The 19797-nt window shown below is 39.0% G+C and overlaps 1 long non-coding RNA gene across 3 annotated transcripts in view; it reads left to right on the top strand.

Moving 5' to 3' along the window:
• LOC109501407 overlaps positions 1–19797 on the top strand; it is a 54080-nt gene that overhangs the window by 13770 nt on the left and 20513 nt on the right. For 2 of the 3 annotated variants that reach the window (XR_006600444.1, XR_002743729.2), the window contains exons 4-5: positions 1195–1562; positions 18215–18371. This is a non-coding gene — a long non-coding RNA (uncharacterized LOC109501407). Of the gene's footprint in view, positions 1–1194; positions 1563–18214; positions 19289–19797 lie in introns of those variants that run through there. The other variant, XR_002743727.2, reaches the window with a different exon arrangement.

Here is a 19797-nt window from a genome sequence, read left to right as displayed (position 1 = left end):
TAGGTCAGGGGTTACAAATTGTTCATGGGCCATGTATGGTCAGAAGGTGTGTTTTGTTTTATCATTTTGTTACACCAGTGTTTTAAGGGCAATTTAACAGACACTGGGGGTTATCGGGTTGAAACATACCCTATGGACACTTAATAGGACTAAGAAAACAGTGAGAGCAGGGCCTCTGATTGGGCACACCAGAGTATTTGATGAGAGAGCTGAGTTTATAATCTAGTTTGAAGAAATGTGATGCATTCACATGGAGGGAACTAACCCTAACTTTGAGACGCAGATGGCCAGTGGAGGTTGAATGACGGGAACAAGGACCAGAAGAGTTCTGAAGAAGGGGAACTCACTCTTACCTGGGTGGTGAGAGAAGGCTTTTAGGAGGAAGGGAACTGACACAGTGTTTGGAAATGAGGGTGTTGGTGTAGAGCTGTATTCTGGGGTAGGAAATGAACAAGCTGAGACTTGGAGGCAGGAAATCTCCAGGTGTATTCAGAAGACAAAGAGCAGGCTGAGGCAGAGAATTTGAGTTGGGGAGAAATGGGAGATCTTGAATGAAGAGAAGTAGCAATCCTGTCTCTGAGTCTAAAACTTATGGAATTAAGTGTCTCATCATTAAAAGAATGGTCTTTGGGGGTAAGAGACAAAGGCACCTGGTAGCCAGAAGCATCGGCTGCCTGTGGCTTAGCTCCCCTGGTATCCATCTCTCCTCTCTATTGCTGAGCTACCTATAGGGATTCCCCCACTCAATTCCCTCCTTGGGAGACAGATACCTCAGCCTGGTTAATCAGACAGTGGCTAATGGGGATTATCATCCCCATCAGCAGGGTGAGGGGACTGTGAAGAAGGCTGAGAGTGGCAAGATTATGGCTGACATCATGATGTAGCTGGAGGGCTGCCAGCAAGGATGTGCTCACTTTGCTTTTCTTCTTGCCCAGAAACGCAGTCAAATGTCAGCTCAAAGCCCTAACTTCCCCACATCCCTGCCTAATACATACACATACACACACTGTTATATACCAACCTCTGTAGACGCACTGTCCCTCATGTGTGGCTATCAGGCATACCATACACATAAGCAGATATATAACCTGAACAAGCAGATTTAAACTATACACGTACTTATACAAAAGCATATACAGTATATATGTATATATAGAAAAACCTATATATATATTTTCTTGGATTCTTTTTCAGAATACTGAAAGTCAGAAGCATGGTGTCACATAAGGAAGATGAAGCCTTCAAATAAATCTGCAGCCCCTCCTGGTATTTTATTTGATCTAGGAAAAACCTTTGGGCTCCCTGTGCCAACCCCTCCATTCCCTCTCCCTCCTGGGATTTCTAGGACCACCATTTGCCACTCCTCTCTCTGTCCTTGTTCTCTAGTCCTCATCTGATTGGCTAACACAGTAGGCATTCCATATTTTGATGACCTCTTTGTGACATGCAGGGAGAAGAACTGATCTTGTTCATGGCAGGTTTAGCTCACAAACCTATCTTCTACTTGTTTCCTTGCAACATCATTTAGCTACTGCATCTGTTAGCCACCCCTTCACTCAGAGGTGAGAAGCTCTTCCTTCTTTATTCTACCATAGGATCTCCCTTGACCTAATGAAAGCCTGTGAACTCCAACAGGCAGACCAGAGAACCTTCCTATTTTATAGAGAAGACCTCAGTTTTCCCCCAAAGCTCTACTATGGAGTGACCTACTTGGCAAATCACTTTGTGAGAAAAAGTCATTAAATCCTCATTTCTATGTGTCAAAGCATGATTTTTCTGTAGCAACTTTCCTAGAGGTGATGTATCAATATTTATGATATATTTGTTATGAATACAGTGTACGGATATAAAACAAAAAGAATATGGTGCTCATTCCCTCTAGGAATTCACATTTTCACTTAGGAGACACATCCAAAATATATATCTAATTTGTCCACTTTTCTCAACTCTTCTGGTATAAGCCACCATCATCTTTTTGCTTGGACCTACCAAACACTTAATCTTTTCTTTCCCTTGAATTCATCCTGTAGAAAAAGTGATGGCTTTTTTTTTCTTTTTTAATTCTTTTTTAATTTAATCTTTTTTAATAGAAATGAGGATTTAATGACTTTTTCTCACAAAGTGATTTGCCAAGTTGGTCACTCCATAGTAGAGCTTTGGGGGAAAACAACTTACCATTTTAACTATTTAAAAAATTGTGGTAAAAAACATAACAAAATTTACCATTGTAAACACTTTTAAGTGTATGGTATAATAGTGTTAACTGAATGCACATTGTTGTATAACTGATCTCTAGTACTTTCCATTTTGCAAAACTGAAACTCTGAACCCATTGACTCCTCAACAACGCCTCGTTTCGTCCTTCCCCCAGATCCTGGCAACCACCATTCAACTTTCTGTTTTCAGAAATTCAACTACTTTAGATACCTCATATAAGTGAAATCAAGCAGTATATATTTTTCTTTTTTTGTGATTTGCTTATTTAACTTAACATGATGTCCTCAAGTTTCATCCATGTTGTAGCATATGACAGAATTTCCTTCTTTTTTTTTAATGTTTATTCATTTTTGACAGAGAGAGAGAGAGAGAGAGAGAGAGAGAGAGAGAGAGAGACAGAGCATGAGCAGGGGCAGAAAGAGAGGGGGAGACACAGAATCTGAAGCAGGCTCCAGACTCTGAGCTGTCAGCACAGAGCCTGATGCGGGGCTCGAACCCACGAACTGTGAGATCATGACCCAAGTCAAAGTCAGACGCTCAACCAACTGAGCCACCCAGGCGCCCCCAGAATTTCCTTCTTTAAGGAATTTCTTTCCTTTAAGGCTGAATAAAACTTCATGATATGTATATATTTTTTCTTTATCCATTCCTCCATCAATGGACATTTAAGTTGCTTCCATCTCTTGGCCTTTGTGGAAAATGTTGCAGTGAACATGGGTGTACAAATATCTTTTTGAGATTGTTTTCAATTCCTTTGGGTGTATACTCAGAAGTAGGATTGCTGGATCATATGGTAGTTCAATTTTCAATTTTTTTTTGAAGAATCTCTGTATTGTTTTCCACAACAGCTGCACCATTTGACACTCCCACTGACAGTTCACAGGGGTCCAATTTCTCCATGTCTTTGCCCACACTTATTTTCTGCTTTTTTCCCCTCCTTTTAAAAAAATTATTTATTTAAATTCAAGTTAGTTTACATACAGTGTAGTTTTGGTTTCAGGAGTAGAACCCAGTGATTCATCACTTACATATAACACCCAGTGCTCATCCCAACAAGTGTCCTCAATGCCCATCACCTATTTAGCCTATCCCCCCCCACCTCCCCTCCAGCAACCCTCAGTTTGCTCTCTGTATTTAAGAGTGTCTTATGGTTTGCCTCCCTCTCTGTTTTTATTTGTTTTTATCTTATTTTTGCTTCCCTTCCTCTATGTTCATCTGTTTTGTTTCCCAAATTCCACATATGAGTGAAATCATATGATATTTGTCTTTCTCTGACTTATTTCGTTTAGCATAATATACTATAGCTCCATCCATGTTGTTGCAAATGGCAAAATTTCATTCTTTTTGGTCACTGAGTAATATTCCATTGCGTATGTGTATATGTGTATATATATATATATATATATGTATATATATATATATATATATATATATTCATTAGTTGATGGACATTTGGGATCTTTCCATAGTTTGGCTATTGTTGATAGAGCTGCTATAAACATTGGGGTGCATGGGCCCCTTATCCAAATCAGTATTTGGATAAATACCTAGTAATGCAATTGCCTAATCATAGGGTAGCTCTATTTTTAATTTTTTGAGGAAACTCCATGATCTTTTCTAGAGTGGCTGCACCAGTTTGCATTCCCACCAGCAGTGCAAAAGTGTTCCCCTTTCTCTGCATTCTCACCAATATCTGTTGTTTCCTGAGTTGTTAATTTTAGCTATTCTGATAGGTGTGAGGTGAGTATCTCATTGTGATTTTGATTGGTGTTTCCTTGATGATGAGTGATGTTGAGCATCTTTTCATGTAATCTTTTAGCTATCTGTATGTCTTCTTTGGAAAAGTGTCTTCTGATCATTTTTTTCACTGGGTTATTTGTTTTTTGGGTGTTGAGTTTGGTAAGTTCTTTATAGAGTTTGGATACTACCCCTTTATCTGATATATCATTTGCAAATATCTTCTTCCCTTCCATCAGTTGCTTTTTAGTTTTGTTGGCTATTTCCTTCACTGTGCAGAAGTTTTTATCTTGAGGAGATCCCAACAGTTCATTTTTGCTTTTGTTTCCCTTGCCTCCAGAGACCTGTCAAGTAAGAAGTTGTTCCAGTTGAGGTCAAAGAGGTTGCTGCCTGTTTTCTCCTATAGGATTTTGATGGTTTCCTGTCTTACATTTAGGTCTTTCATTCATTTTGAGTTTATTTTTGTGTATGGTGTAAGAAAGTGTTCCAGGTTCATTCTTCTGCATGTTGCTGTCCAGTTTTCCCAGTACCATTTGCTGACGAGACTATCTTTTTTTCCATTGGATATGCTTTCCTGCTTTGTCAAAGATTAGTTGGCTATATGTTTGTGCATCCATTTCTGGGTTCTCTTTTCTGTTCTGTTGATCTATGTGTCTGTTTTTGTGCCAATACCATACTGTCTTGATGATTACAGCTATGTGATACAGCTTGAAATCCAGAATTGTGATGCCTCCAGCTTTGGTTTTCTTTTTCAACATTACTTTGGCAATTTAAGGTCTTTTCTGATTCCATACAAATTTGAGGATTGTTTGTTCTAACTCTGTGAATTCCCTCCTTTTAGATGGTGGTTATCCTAGCAGGTATGAGGGGATATCTCATTGTGGTTTTGATTTGCATTTCCCTGATCATTAGTGATGCCGAGTATCTTTTCAGGGGCATGTGTTTTTGATCATTTGAATATATTCTTTGGGGGAAATGCCTAATCAAGTCCTCTGCCCATTTTAATTTTTATTTATTTTATTTTTAATTTATTTTTATTAATTTCTTTAATGTTTATTCATTTTTGAGAGAGAGAGCATGAGCAGGGAGGGGGCAGAGAGAGAGGGAGACAGAGAATCTGAAGTAGGCTCCAGGCTCTGAGCTGTCAGAGCCCAATGCAGGGCTCAAACCCACAAACCATGAGATGAGATTATGACCTGAGCTAAAGTCAGACATTTAACTGACTGAGCCACCCAGGCACTCCCTCTGCCCATTTTTAAATCAGGCTGCTTGTTTTTTGGTTGTTGAGTTATAGGAGTTATATATATATATATATATATATATATATATATACACACACACACACACATATATATATATGGCATTAACTCCTTATCAAATATGTGATTTGCAAATATTTTCTTCCATTCCATACGTTGCTTTTTCACTCTGTTGATTGTTTCCTTTGATGCACTGAAGTTAAATTTAATGTAGTTCCATTTGCCTATTTTTGCTTTTCTTGCCTGTATTTTTGGTGTCACATACAAGAAATAATTGCCTAATCCAATGTCATGAAGTTTTTCCTTGTGTATTTTTTCTAAGAGTTTTATAGTTTTTGGTCTTACAGTTAGGTTTTTAATTCATTTTGAATTGATTGTTGCATATTGTGTAAGGTAAGGGTCCACCTTCACTCTTTGGCATGTGGATATCCATTTTCCCAGCACCATATGTTGAAGCAACTTTCCCCATTGCATAGTCTTGACATCCTTATTGAAGATCATCTGACCATATATTGGGGTGGAGGGTTATTTGGAAGCTTTGTATTTTGTTCTGTTGGTCCATATGGTAGTACCATACTGTTTTGATTACTGTAACATAGTTTGAAAGCAGGAAGTGTGATCTCTCCAGCTTTGTTTTTCTTTCTTGGGTATTGTTTTGGGTATTCAGAGTCCTTTGAGATCATTTAAAACATTTTTAAGTGTCCAATTCAGAGGCATTAAATACACTCACCATGTTGTACAACCATCACCACTAGCCATTTTCAGAATTTTGTCATCATTCCAAGCTGAAACTCTGTACCCACTAAACCATAATTCCCCATTCTGTCTTCACCCAGCCCTGGTAAACCACTATTCTACTTCCTGTCTCAATGAATTCTAGGTACCTATTCTAGGTACCTCATATAAGTGGAATCATACAAAATTGTCCTTCTGTGTTGGCTTATTTTACTTAGCATGATGTCCTGAAGGTTCATTCACATTGTAGCATGTCAGAATTTCCTTCCTCTTTAAGGCTTAATATTGGTCCATTGTAGGTATACACCAGATTTTGTTTATTCATTTATCTGTTTTTTTAAATGTTTATTTATTTATTTTTTTTGGGGGGGAGAGAGAGAGAGACAGAGAGAGAGAGAGAGAGCACAAGCAGGGGAGAGGCAGAGAGAGGGAGACACAGAATCCGACACAGGCTCCAGACTCTGAACTGTTAGCACAGAAACAGACATGGGGCTTGAACCCATGAACTGTGAGATCATGACCTGAGCCAAAGTCAGACACTGAACTGACTGAGCCACCCAGGTGCTATTCATTTATCTGTTGGTGGACAAGAGTGATATTTTATAAACACAAATCACATCATTCTTCTGTACCTTAAGGTGCTTTTCAATGCTCTTGGGATAAAGTACAAAATCCTTCTGGCCCGGTCTGATGGGACCTCTGCCTACTTCACAGCCTTATCTTCTGCCATTCACTCCTCACCACTATTTATTTTCTCCAATAAGCCTCACATCTTCCTTCCTCAGACTTCTACACATTATTTTCCCTCTGCATGAAACATATTTCTTCCCCCTTCACCCACCCCATCGTTTGCCTGGCTGACTCTTAGTCAACCTCCAGGTCTCAGCTGAGAATTCTCAGGGAAGCCTTTCCTGACCTCTTTAAGAAGGTGTCCCCTGCCATCAATGCTTGTGGCACCTGCATCCCTCAGAAGGAGCAGTAACCACAGTTATAGATAATTAGTTCAATACCCATCTTCTTTACTCATACTGTGAGAATTCATCTTTTTTCTCCAGAACATTGAAAGAGTTATTATGACTCTTTCATCAGGAAGTGAAGAGTAGAGAAAAGAAGGTCATTTTGGAACTATGGAGTTTGCAGTGTGCAGGGTCCTTCTCTATTGACACCCAGGCTGCCTATTAGTGAACAAAGACCTTACACTAGAAAATACTATCACAAGGCCCTCCTGCTATCTCACCCCCAGCATGCCCAGTTTAGGTCCTAATACCTCTGCCTGCTGCACTCCTCCTTCACCTCCTTCTCTCCTTTAATTGATGTTTCTTAGGTTTCCTTATTTCCTACCCAGTAGCCATTTCCAATGCAAGATTTGTCTTTCACCTTCAACATGTTTAAATCAACTTTTCAAGAAGGTTTCCTTATAGCTGCATCCCAAACTATGAGTCACAACTCACTATTTCTAGAAATGTGTACATTTCATTTGATTCTCAGCCTTAAAAAAGGTTCTAACCTTACCACAGAGGAGGTTTAATCGTTCAAATCAGTTCTTGTCAATAAATATTTGTTTGGCTTTTATGATATGCTAGACATGATGCTAGACTCTGCGGATACAAAAATGAACCAAAATGGTAATCTTTGCTTTGAGCAGTTACGTGATGAAAATGTATACATAAACAGATATGTTGAATCTAATATAATTACGGCTATGATATAAGTATGCAGGAGTCCTTGAACAAGGCTGGGAGTAAGGGGAAAGCTTCGTGGATGAGGAATATCTGAGTTATCTTGAAGGGTAAATAAATGTAATTAAGGTGAAGAAGGGTGGGAAGGGCATTGCAAAGGCTCTGACTTGTGAAAGAGCACAGTGAGTATGAGGGCAGGCTATAAGCAATTTGACTACTAGAACATAAGGAATCAGTGAATGAATGGTGGGTGAGAAAATTGAAGTACTAGGAGGAGCCAGGTTAGAGAGGACCTTGAAGCTGAACTAAGGAGCATAAATTTCATTCTGCGGGGGTAATGTGGAGCCACTAAAGAATTTTATTTTATTTTTATTTTTTTATTTTATTTTATTTTTTTTTAATTTTTTTTTCAACTTTTTTTAATTTATTTTTGGGACAGAGAGAGACAGAGCATGAACGGGGGAGGGGCAGAGAGAGAGGGAGACACAGAATGGGAAACAGGCTCCAGGCTCTGAGCCATCAGCCCAGAGCCTGACGCGGGGCTCGAACTCACGGACCGCGAGATCGTGACCTGGCTGAAGTCGGACGCTTAACCGACTGCGCCACCCAGGCGCCCCTAGAATTTTAAGTAGCATAGTAACATAGTTAAGATTTGAATTTTAGACAGACCTGGCTATAGGTGGAATAAACCTTAAGATATACTGTTAAGTGAGAGAAGTAAGATGCAGAATGGTGTATATAATATGCTACCATTTATGCTAATAAAATATTATACAGATATATATATATATATATATATATATATATATATATATATATGCATGTATATAGATATATGTACTGGGATAATGCATAGACTACCTGTGTAAGTATATTTGGAAAGCAAGAGTTGTCTTGGGTAGGAGAGCTAGTTGTCTGGACACAGAGATGAAAAGGAGACTTATTTTTCAGTGAATATACTTTTTTGTACTTTTTATTACTTTTTAAGAATGAATTTAGTCTTTTTCAGGAGTCGTCTTTAAAGATGATGATATAGGAGATTCCTGAACCCTCCTCCTCCCATGGACACACCAAATGAAGAGCTACACATGGAGCAATACCCTCTGGAAGTATAATCCAGAACTGGCTGAGTAATTTCTATACATCAGTCAAAAAAAGAAATGCCCACATCAAAATGGATAGGAAAGGCTGAGATACACTCTCATCATAAATTCCACCACCAGCACAGTGCCATACAATCAGGAGGGAACCCCTAACTCCCAGCTTCTCTTTGAGGAGTAAAGGGTTTGGACCCCACATTTAGTACCCCAACTTTTAAGATTTCTACCCGGTAGATGGACCCCCAAAACATCTACCTCCAAAGGCAATGGGGCTTGAGTCCGTGAGACCCACAAGAAGCAGTCATTCATAGACATGAGCCCTCTTTCTTGCTATCACCTCAGGGTTCAGTGCAGGGGAGCCAGCAAAACCTGCCAGTCTCCCAGCCTTTCTCTGAATAGTGTCCATCTACTTTTTTTCTTTAAAATCTGCTGCCTTTGGGTCAAGCTTCTAATTTAACAGGCATCTAGGGGCTGACTGCCATCATCCTCAGAGACCAGGGAAACTGGCAGACACCTCCCTCGCCTTCTACCTCCTGCTTGCTCCAAATCACCATATGCCCTAGGTGAAGCTTATATACATGTCTGCACCTCACTTTTATGGATGCCACCTGAGAGATGGGTCCACAGATCACATGGTTCTGATAGCCAATGGACTTCCATTCAAGAGTCCCACAGGACAGTAGCAAACAAAGAAACAGTTCTTTCTTTTTTCTTTTCTTTCTTTCTTTTTTTTTTTTTTTTTTTGCTTAAATTTTTTTTTATTATTTTAGAGAGAGAAAGTGAGCAGGGAAGAGGAACAGAGGGAGAGAGAGAGAGAATATTAAGCAGGCTCCATGCTCAGCAAAGAGCCTGACACAAGGCTTGATCTTATGACCCTGGGCCAAAATCAAGAGTCAGCTGCTCAACTGACTGAACCACCTAGGTGCCAAAATGAAGCAGTTCTTAACTGGCTATCCCCCTCTAAGACTCAGTGCAGAGGGAGCAGGCAGAAATGCCCATCTCTCAGTCTTTCCATGAAAGAGGTCTATTTGCATACTTTAAAAGCTTCTAATTTAGCACACAACTAGGAGCTAGCCACATTCCTTTCCAGAGACCAGGGAAAGCCTGCAGACACCTCCTCTGTCTTCTTCCTCTAGTCTGCTAAAGTCACCAGTTTCTCCCTGGAAGGAGCTTGTGTGTATGTCTTGTGCTCCAGCTTTTGTGGCTGCCACCTGAGGAATGGGTCCCCAGATCACCTGGCTCTCAAGACCAATGGGGGCATCCATTCAGGAGTCCCATGGTATTGTTAAAAACACAGAAGTTCTGGGGTGCCTGGGTGGCTCAGTTGGTTGAATGTCTGCTTCTTGGTTTCTGCTCAGGTCATGGTCCCAGTGTTGTGGGATCAAGCCTCGAGTCAGGCTTTGCACTGAGTGTGGACCCTTCTTGGAATTCTCTTTCTCCCTCTGCCCTCCCCAACCCCTCTGCCCTTGCTAAAAAACCACCACCACCTACAACAACAAAAGCAGAGAAATTCTTAATAGGCCCAGGACCAAAGTCTCATGGATGGTTATACATCAGGGCCCAGCAGAGAAGAGACAAAAATGCCCACTTTCCAGTTTCTCCCTGGAAGGAGCCTAACTATACATTTTCTCAGCTGCTACCTGACTGGTTTCCAAATAGCCTGTATGTGTCTACGGCCATACCACCCTGAATGCACCCAGTCTCGTCAAATAGCTTATATCTATGTACTGACTGTGATCATCCCCTTTGGATACTGACAGGTGTTGGCACAAACTCAACTATTGGGAGCCACTAAGTACAAAGAAGGTGGCTTGGACAATCACAAAGATTTGAGAGACAACCAAGAGCACTGGTCAGGCTAATTGATGAGGTTCATTTCCCACAGAAGACTACTCTTTCAAAACGCAGAGAGGTCTCTATTTTATTTAATACATAGAAACCAACACAGAGAGTCAAAGAAAATAACAGAGGAGTATGTGCCAAGCAAAAGAACAAGATAAAACTCTAGAAACAGATCTTAATGAAACAGATAAACAGTTTACCTAACAGAGAGTTCAAAATAACAATCATAAGGATGTTCACTAAAGGTCAAAACAATGCATGAACAAAGTGAGAATTTCAACAAAAAGAAAATATAAAAAATACCAAACAAATAATAAAGCTGAAGAATATACTAACTGAACTGAAAAATTTAATACAGAGTTTCAGCATCAGTCTAGATCAATTAGAAGAAAAGATCAGCAGACTAGAAGACAAGGCATTGGAATTCATCCAATTAGAGAAGCAAAAAGCAAAAAGAATGGGAAAGAGTGAAAATAGCTTGGGGACTTATAAGAAACCATAAAGTGAAAAAATAGGGATCCCATAATAAAAAGAGAGAGATTAAAGGGGCAGAAAGTCTATTCAAATGAACAGTGGCCACAAACTTCCCTAACCTGGGGGAAATAAACAAATCTCCAGATCCAGGAACTCTGGAGAGTTCCAAGAAAAATGAATCCAAAGAGACCCACACTAAGACACATTATAATTAAATTGTCAGCAGTTAAAGATGATAGGATTTTAAAAGCAGCAAGAGGAAAATGATTTGCTGTGTGTAAGGGAACTTCCATAATACTATCAGTATATTTTTCAGCAAAAACTTTGCAGGCCAGAAGTAGGTGAGATGAAGCCTGGCTCAGTTGGTGGAGTGTGTGACTCTTGATCTTGGAGTTGTGAGTTTGAGCTTCACATTGGGTGTTGAGATTACTTAAAAATAAAAATCTTTTAAAAAAGGTGTGGGATAATATATTCAAGATACTGAAAGAAAAAAACCTGCCAACCAGGAATACTCTGCCCAGCAAAGTTGTCTTTCAGAATTGAAGGAGAGACAACGAGTTTTCCAGACAAGCAAAAGCTGACGGAGTTCATCTCCACTAAGCTGGCCTTATAAGAAATGTTAAAGTGAGTTCTCCCAGCTAAAACAAAAGATTCAGATTAGTAACATGAGATAATATGAAAGTATAAAACTCATTGGTTAAGGTACATATATAGTTAAATTTAGAATACTCTAATGTTGTAACGGTGGTGAGGAAATCAGAACTCTAGTATAAAGGTCAAAAACAAACATTAAAATTACTATAATTGCAATAATTTGTTAATGGATACACAATGTAAAACAAAATTGTGACATCAAGAACATAAAATGAGGGTGCCTGTCAGTTAAGCATTGGACTTTGGCTCATGGCTTGCGAGTTGGAGACCCACATCAGGTGAGCTTGAGCCCTGCTTTGGGTGAGTCCTGCTTCTCTCTATTTCTCTCTCTCCCTTTCTCTCCCTCTCTGCCCTTCATGGGATTCTCTCTCTCTCTCTCTCTCTCTGCCTCTTGATCAGTTGCTGTCTCCTCTCTCTCTCTCTCTCTCAAAAAAAAAAAAAAAAAAAAGGATGCCTGGGTGGCTCTGTCGGTTAAGCATGATCTCACAGTTTGAGAGTTAGAGCCCAGTGTCAGATTTTGTGCTTACAGCTTAGAGCCTAGAGCCTGCTTCAGATTCTGTCTCCCTCTCTCTCTGCCCCTCCTCTGCTCACATTCTTTCTTTCAAAAATAAATGAACATTTAAAATAAAACAAAACAGAACCAAAAACCCCAACAGCAACATAAAATTGTTGGGAGCAGTGTAAGAATGTAGAGCTTTTGCATGCAATCAAAGTTAAACTGTTATCAGCTTAAAATAGACTTATAAATTTAAAAAGCTTTATATAAAGCAAAAAAGAAGAGAACAAGAGAGAAAGAAAGGAAACAAAGGAATTAGAAAACAACCAGAATTTGATTAACAAAATGTCAAAGGTAAGTCTATATCTATCAATAATTGCTTTCAATGTAAATGGAACAAATTCTCCAATCAAAAGATATAGTGTAACTGAATGGATAAAAAACAAGACTCAACTATATGCTGCTTACATGAGAGTCACTTCAGATATTAGGAACACACACAGTCTGAAAGCAAAGGGATGGAAAAGATATTCCATTAAAATTAGAAGAATTAATATTGTTAAAATATCCATACTACCCAAGATAATCTACAGGTTCAATGCAATTATTACCAAAATTTTGATGGCATTTTTCACAGAAATAGAAAAAAAAACAATCCTAAAAGTGGTATTGAACCACAAAAGTCCCGAATAGTCAAAGCTATCTTGAGAAAGAGCAATACTAGAGTCATCACAGTTCCTGATTTCAAATTATACTACAAAGCACAGTAATCAAAACAGTATAGTATTGGCAAAACAAACAAACAAACAAACAAACAAACAAACAAAACCAGACACACAGATCAGTGGAACAGAATAGAGAGCCCAGATGTAAATTCACACATATATGGTAAATTAATTTATGACAAAGAAGCCTAGAATATACAGTAGGGAAAGGATAATGTCTTCAATAAATGGTGTTAGGAAAACTGGATATACACATGCAAACACAAAAGTCACCTCAACATTGATTAAAGACTTGTATACAAAACCTGAAACTGTAAAATTCCTAGAAGAAAACATCAAGGAGAAATCTTTAACACTGGTTTTAGCAATGATTTTTTTGGATTTGACACCAAAGGCAAAGGCAACAAAAGCAAAAATAAACAAATAGGTCTATATCAAACTGAAAAGCTTCTTTATACCAAAGAAAACCATCAACAAAATGAAAAGGCAAACTAACAAATGGGAGAAAATATTTGCAGCTCATATATTTAATAAGGGGTTAATATCCAAAATATGTATGAAACCCATACAAAAAAAATTCATCAAAACAACAAAACAAAACAAAGACAAAAACAAAAAAAAACCAACAAAAAACCCAAGCAGCCTGATTAAAAAAATGAGCAGAGGAACTGCACAGACTGAGTAGACATTTTTCCAAAGAAGACACACAAATGGCTGTCGTATATATGAAAAGGTGATCAATAGTACAAATCATCAGGGAAATGCAAATCCAAAACACAATGAGATATCACCTCATACTTGTTAGAATATCTATCATCAAAAAGACAAGAGATGAGTATTTGGTGAGGATGTGGAAAAAAGGGAACACTTACGCACTGTTGGTGGGAATGTAAATTGGTCCAGTTACTATGGAAATCAGAGTTAAAAAGTAAAAATAGAACTACCACATGATCCAGCAATTCCACTTCTGAGTATATATCCAAAGGAAATGGAAACATCACCTCAAAGAGATATCTGCACCTCCACATTCACTGCAGCATTGATTCATAGTAGTCAAGATATGGAAACAACCTAAGTGTCTGTCAATGGATGAATGGATAAAGAAGATGTGGCACACACACACACACACACACACACACACACACACACACACACTGGAATATTATTCAGCTATGAATATGAAAAAGAAGGAAATTCTATTTGCAACAACATGGTTGGACCTTGAAGGCATTATGCTATGTGAAATAACTCAGACAGAGAAAGATGAATACTGCATGATGTCACTCATATGTGGAATCTAAATAAGCTGAACTCATAGAAACAGAGACTAGACTGGTGGCTATCAGGGACTTGCAGTGTGGGGAAAATGGGAAGATGTTGGTCAAAGAATATCATCTTCCACTTGTAAGATGAATAAGTTCTGGGGATCTAATATACAGCATGATGATTATAGCTAATAATACTGTATTATATACTTTAAAGTTGATAAGAGAGTAGTTCTTAAATGTTCTCACACACACACAAAATAAATAGTAATTATGTGATGTGATGGTGGTGTTAGCTAATAGTGTGGTGTTTTTCAATATATGTTTTTCAATATATATCAAACCAACACATTGAACAACTTATACAATATTGTGTGCCAATTATTATACCTCAATAAAGCTGGGAAAAAGTAAATTTATAATGAACTATCATGGTCAGTTAAAAAGCCTTGTGACTTTTCAATAAAAGTCCGTGTTTTTTAAGGCATGTATAAACCTAGCCACAAGTTAAGGAAAGTGGCAGAGGATGATGGCCATACCACACATTGGATTGTCATCCTTGTTAATAGTTTTATTTTTTTTGTACCTGGTTTTTGAAACATTAATATACATTGTTGAATAAAGTTACATCACTGTTAATTAATTACAAAATTATACAAAGTTATAATTATTGTTACAAAGAAAGTAGAGAAAAAAATGACCTGTACACAAAACTTAATAGAACAAAAAGTGTATTCAAGGCAAGACAACAAGAAAAGAGGTGCTATGACTGTCTAGGCAAGAAATGGTTAGGGCTTCAATGATGCCAAGTTAGTAGAGAGGAGAAGGGGACATTGAAAAGAAAGACATTGGTTGAGAGAGGAGACTAGAGATAATGGATATTGTTGGCAGGAATGGTCTGGGCATCTGTGGCATCAAACTGGGTACAGTTTTGATATGGTGGAAATAAACAACTGGATTTGGGGTTGGAGACTTTGACTTGAGTCCCAATGCTACTACTTATTTGAGCGACCTTGGGTATTCTATTTCAGTTTTCTGAGTTTTAATTTCCTCAGTTTTCCAGGGGTGATTGTTGTGATTCTCAGGGTTGTTGTAAGGGCTAAATGACTCAATATTTGTGGAATATACTTTGTAAAGAGCTAGACCTGAAGAGGCTGAATAAGGATGTATGCTTAAAAAAAGACCAAAAAAGGGGCGCCTGGGTGGCGCAGTCGGTTAAGCGTCCGACTTCAGACAGGTCACGATCTCACGGTCCGTGAGTTTGAGCCCCGCGGCGGGCTCTGGGCTGATGGCTCAGAGCCTGGAGCCTGTTTCCGATTCTGTGTCTCCCTCTCTCTCTGCCCCTCCCCCGTTCATGCTCTGTCTCTGTCTGTCCCAAAAATAAATAAACGTTGGAAAATAAAAATTAAAAAAAAAAAGACCAAAAAAAAAAATAACTGAACAAAACCTCGTATGTTTATGAGAAACTGTTATGCAGCATATATTGAAAAGGATATGGAGAAGCCATTTGTTCCTGGGGCAGAGAGTGCTGGTTGGCTAACCATTACCCACTCTCTTATTGTGTGTCATTAACAGAATCCTGATTTTATTTGGGTGGCAATGTTCTCAGCTGTGAACTACATTGCTCAAACTCCTTTGCAAATGGAGCTGCCCAATTAGGTATAAGAAGAATATTTGGATAGAACTTCTGGTGAAGTTGTTTAATGAGGGCTAACTCATCTGGGAGTACTGCTCTTTTGTTCTGACCACCTTCTACTTCCCGCTCCTGGGAACATGATGTGATGATTGGGGTTCCAGTATCCATTATGTGACTATGATGTAATCTTGAAGATGAAAGCCATTGTAGTAAGGATGGCAGAGCAGAAAGAAGACTTAGTTTCTGATGACCACCAGGACACTACATCAGCTCGGTGTGCCTATCTTCAGTTTTCTTTTACGTGAGAGAAAAATGAACCCCTACCTTATTTAAGCCACTATCATTTCAGGTTTCTGTTTCTAGTGAACCCAATTTGTTCCTAAATATATAGAACCCTTCCCAGAGATATTTAGGGATTGAAAAGCCATACCATAGAGCAGGAGTCAGCAAACTTTCCTGTTAAAATATTTCCTAAATATTTTAGGTTTTGGGAGATATATGGTCTCTGTCTTAGCTACTCAACTCTATTGTTGTAGTGCGAAGGCAGCCATAGAAAATATGTAAACAAGTAAGTGTGGCTATGTTCAAATAAAACTTTATGGACACTGAAGTTTGAATTTCATATAATTTCACATGTCATGAAATACTGTTCTGCTTTCTTCAACCGTTGAAAAAATATAAAAGTTATCCTTAGCTCACAGATTGCACAAAAACAGGATTTGGACCTCAGGCTGTAGTTTGTCACCCCATACTATACAAGATACAATTTCAGCAAATAAACCAAGGAATAAGCATTGTAAGCATTTATTATGTATTTGTTAGTTATCTTTATGCTTCTGTATGTTTCAAAACTTTCTTGGATATAGAATTGGACCTATAAAGTAATGAGACTAGTTTTTAATTAACATATGAAAAATTACACATTTAAATGAATGTCCCGCTAATGACTTTGAGAAGTAAAAGATCAATCCCAGTTATGCTGATCACAATATCATGTGAAATTTTATTTGAATATCTAAGACTGGTCTGTTTGTTTGTTGGTTTTTAAGTTTATTTATTTATTTTTGGAGAGGGAGAGACTGTGCAAGTAGCGGAGGGGCAGAGAGAGATACGGAGAGAGAGAGAGAATTCCAAGCAGGTACCACACTGCCAGTGCAGAGCTTGATGTGGGGCTGGAACCCATGAAGCTGTTGAGATCATGACTGAGCTGAAACCAAAGGTCAGACACTTAAATGACTGAGCCACTCAGGTGCCCTAAGACTAGTCTTTTTTTTTTTTTAAAGGACTATCTTTATTTAAAAAAAATTTTTTTAAAGTGTTTATGTTTGAGACAGAGAGAGACAGAGCATGAACAGGGGAGGGTCAGAGAGAGAGGGAGGCACAGAATCCGAAGCAGGCTCCAGGCTGTCAGCACAGAGTCCGACGCGGGGCTCGAACCCATGGACCGTGAGATCATGGCCTGAGCCAAAGTCAGACACTTAACCGACTGAGCCACCCAGGTGCCCCAGAACTAGCTTACTTTATAACCATACTTTGTAAGATCACATTTCCTGTTGGCCATTCAAGGTGTTAAGCTAGTAAAGACCAGTTTGAGGTAGCCTGAAGCAACATGAGGCAAGCCAAGGACGCTTTTTCACTTTAGCTGTTGCTGCTTGCAGTGACTGATAAAGGCCATTAATTGGTGATATAAACATGTAGAAATAAACAGAGCAGGCTGAGTCAAGTTTTTGTGGGAAAGACTGAGGGGTGAAACTTACTACTGGGGGCCTGGAGGATTGGTTTTTGAAAAACCATGGTTGTGTTAATTTTTCAGGTGGGAAAGATGCAGTGTTAGTGGAAAAGAGGAGGATGGAGCTTATGAGTTTATATTGAAGAGAGAGGGTTAAGGACACAGACTGTAAAATTTTGAATGGTATGGAAAAGGCCAGTTTTGTGTGTGTGTGTGTGTGTGTGTGTGTGTGTGTGTGTGTTTGTCTGTGTAAATTGCCAGAGCCACTGATACTTTCCAAAAAAAATCAAACTCTTCATCCAGCATCAGGTGCAGAGATTACTGAGTTGATTAAAATGTTGACTTCCCTTTCAGTAGGTGTGATAATATATATACACACACCCTCTGTATTGTGGATGTGAGAGAGTATGTGTGCTCAGGGGACGGTGGACAGGAATGTGGAGAGAAGCATGTGTGTGGAATGCAGAGGATGATTTGGGTGTGAATGGTCCAGAAATGGAGTGAGAAGTGGTGTGTTATGCAACTAGGGGTAGGGGTCAGGGAGAGAATGCTTTGATGGGCTTTTAGTCATGCCAATAATAATTGTTTAGCCTCACACATGGTAAGAATAGAACGGGTGCTCTCTCCATCTCAGTCTCTCTCTCACTCTTTTTTTTTTCTCCCCAGGCAGCTGTGCAAAGATTGAACCATGTGATCCTGAAAGCACAACACTGAAAGCTTCTGACTGTGCCAAGAGGAGAGAGTAGGGAAACAAAGGCCAAAGCCAGGGCCAAAGCCAGCTGCCAGGAACCCCCATCTCCAACAGCAACACAGGAAAATAATAGTGAGGCTCCATTTACCATCACTCTCCTCCCCAGAGAAGCTCTCTGGATTGGAGATGAAAACTTCCTCCCCAAACCATATCTTCACCCTTTTCCCACCCTTCTGTACTCCCCACTCTTGGGAATGAAGCACCAGGGCTCAGGAAACAAGGTGCTTTTTTCTCTCTCCCTGGAGGGACTGAGTGCTGCTATCCCAGGCCCTGCAGAATTCCTGAAGAATTCAGGGCTTAGGGAAAGTGAAGGAGGACCTCTTGAAGGTGAAGCCCAAAAGTTCAATAAGGACTGTATAACTTGAATAGGGGACCAGCTCAGTAAACTATTAGACTTAGGTTGTGTGCAAGGCTAAAACATCTCCAACTGGTTGTGTTCCCATTTCTCTATGCAATGCTTGTCCTGCTCTTGGTTGATGGATTCTGCTAGGAGGCCTTCAGGAGAGAAAAGAAACAATCTCTTCCCTCGTATCTTTTTCTCTTTCTTTACTTCCCCAGACTCGCTTTTCTCCCTCCCTCTCTCCCTCCCTCCTTCCCTCTTTCTAAAGTCTTAGTTCTACTGCAGGCCCTTGACCTCGACACTTCAGTTAGACTATTACCAGACTCACAACATACTTCCTAAATAATCTTAAACCAAACCTTTTGACTTTCTTTGATTTTCAAAAAATACTCACTTCCACCTATCCTTTTTCTTGAGGATAAAATGGGGTTTAAAAAGTGACTGATAAAATACTTTAAACACCTATAGAAATATTACTACATAAATAAAGGGACAGAGGTCACACATCCTGCTGATAAGTGTGAGGACAGTTGTTACCTATAAAAATATTTGCAGTGTTCAATGGATTATTTTTTTTAAGATGATTTATTTTGAGAAAGAAATAGAGAAATCCCAAGCAGGCCCCACACTGCCAGCATGGAGCCCGATGCAGAGCTTGAACTCATGAACCATGAGATCATGACCTGAACAGAAATCAAGAGCAGCATGCTTAACCAACTGACCCAGTGGGTTATTTTTAATATAGGAAATTGAAGTTTTTCTTCTTAGAAGACATTTATTTTCTAACCTCTACTATTTGTCAGATATCACTGACATCCAATAAAAAAGTCAGGCTTTTATTGACACGTTGCTTTTGGTTTTCATTTTCATTCTACATCATAAGTTGAACCAACATCAAAATTATTTTTATGTGCTTTTCCACAGTGTTAAATTTGGTCACAATCGCTCAAATCTTAAATGATATCATGAAATCTACAAGTAAATCTGAAGTGCTATGGGTTTGAGTGGAAATGAGGATCTTGATCTTGCCTTGCACCTTGCTGTGTGCCTGTGAGCAAGTAATTTGGTGTCCTTATCTGTTACATGATATTTAAGGCTTGTGTGGCACTCACAGTCCATTAATCTATAAGCTAATGATTTGGTAAGTCTTTCTTAGAA

The sequence above is a fragment of the Felis catus genome, chromosome B4 (genome assembly GCF_018350175.1).
Source record: "Felis catus isolate Fca126 chromosome B4, F.catus_Fca126_mat1.0, whole genome shotgun sequence".
In the NCBI taxonomy this organism is placed as follows: domain Eukaryota; kingdom Metazoa; phylum Chordata; class Mammalia; order Carnivora; family Felidae; genus Felis; species Felis catus.
This window is presented reverse-complemented; position numbering and strand designations above follow the sequence as displayed.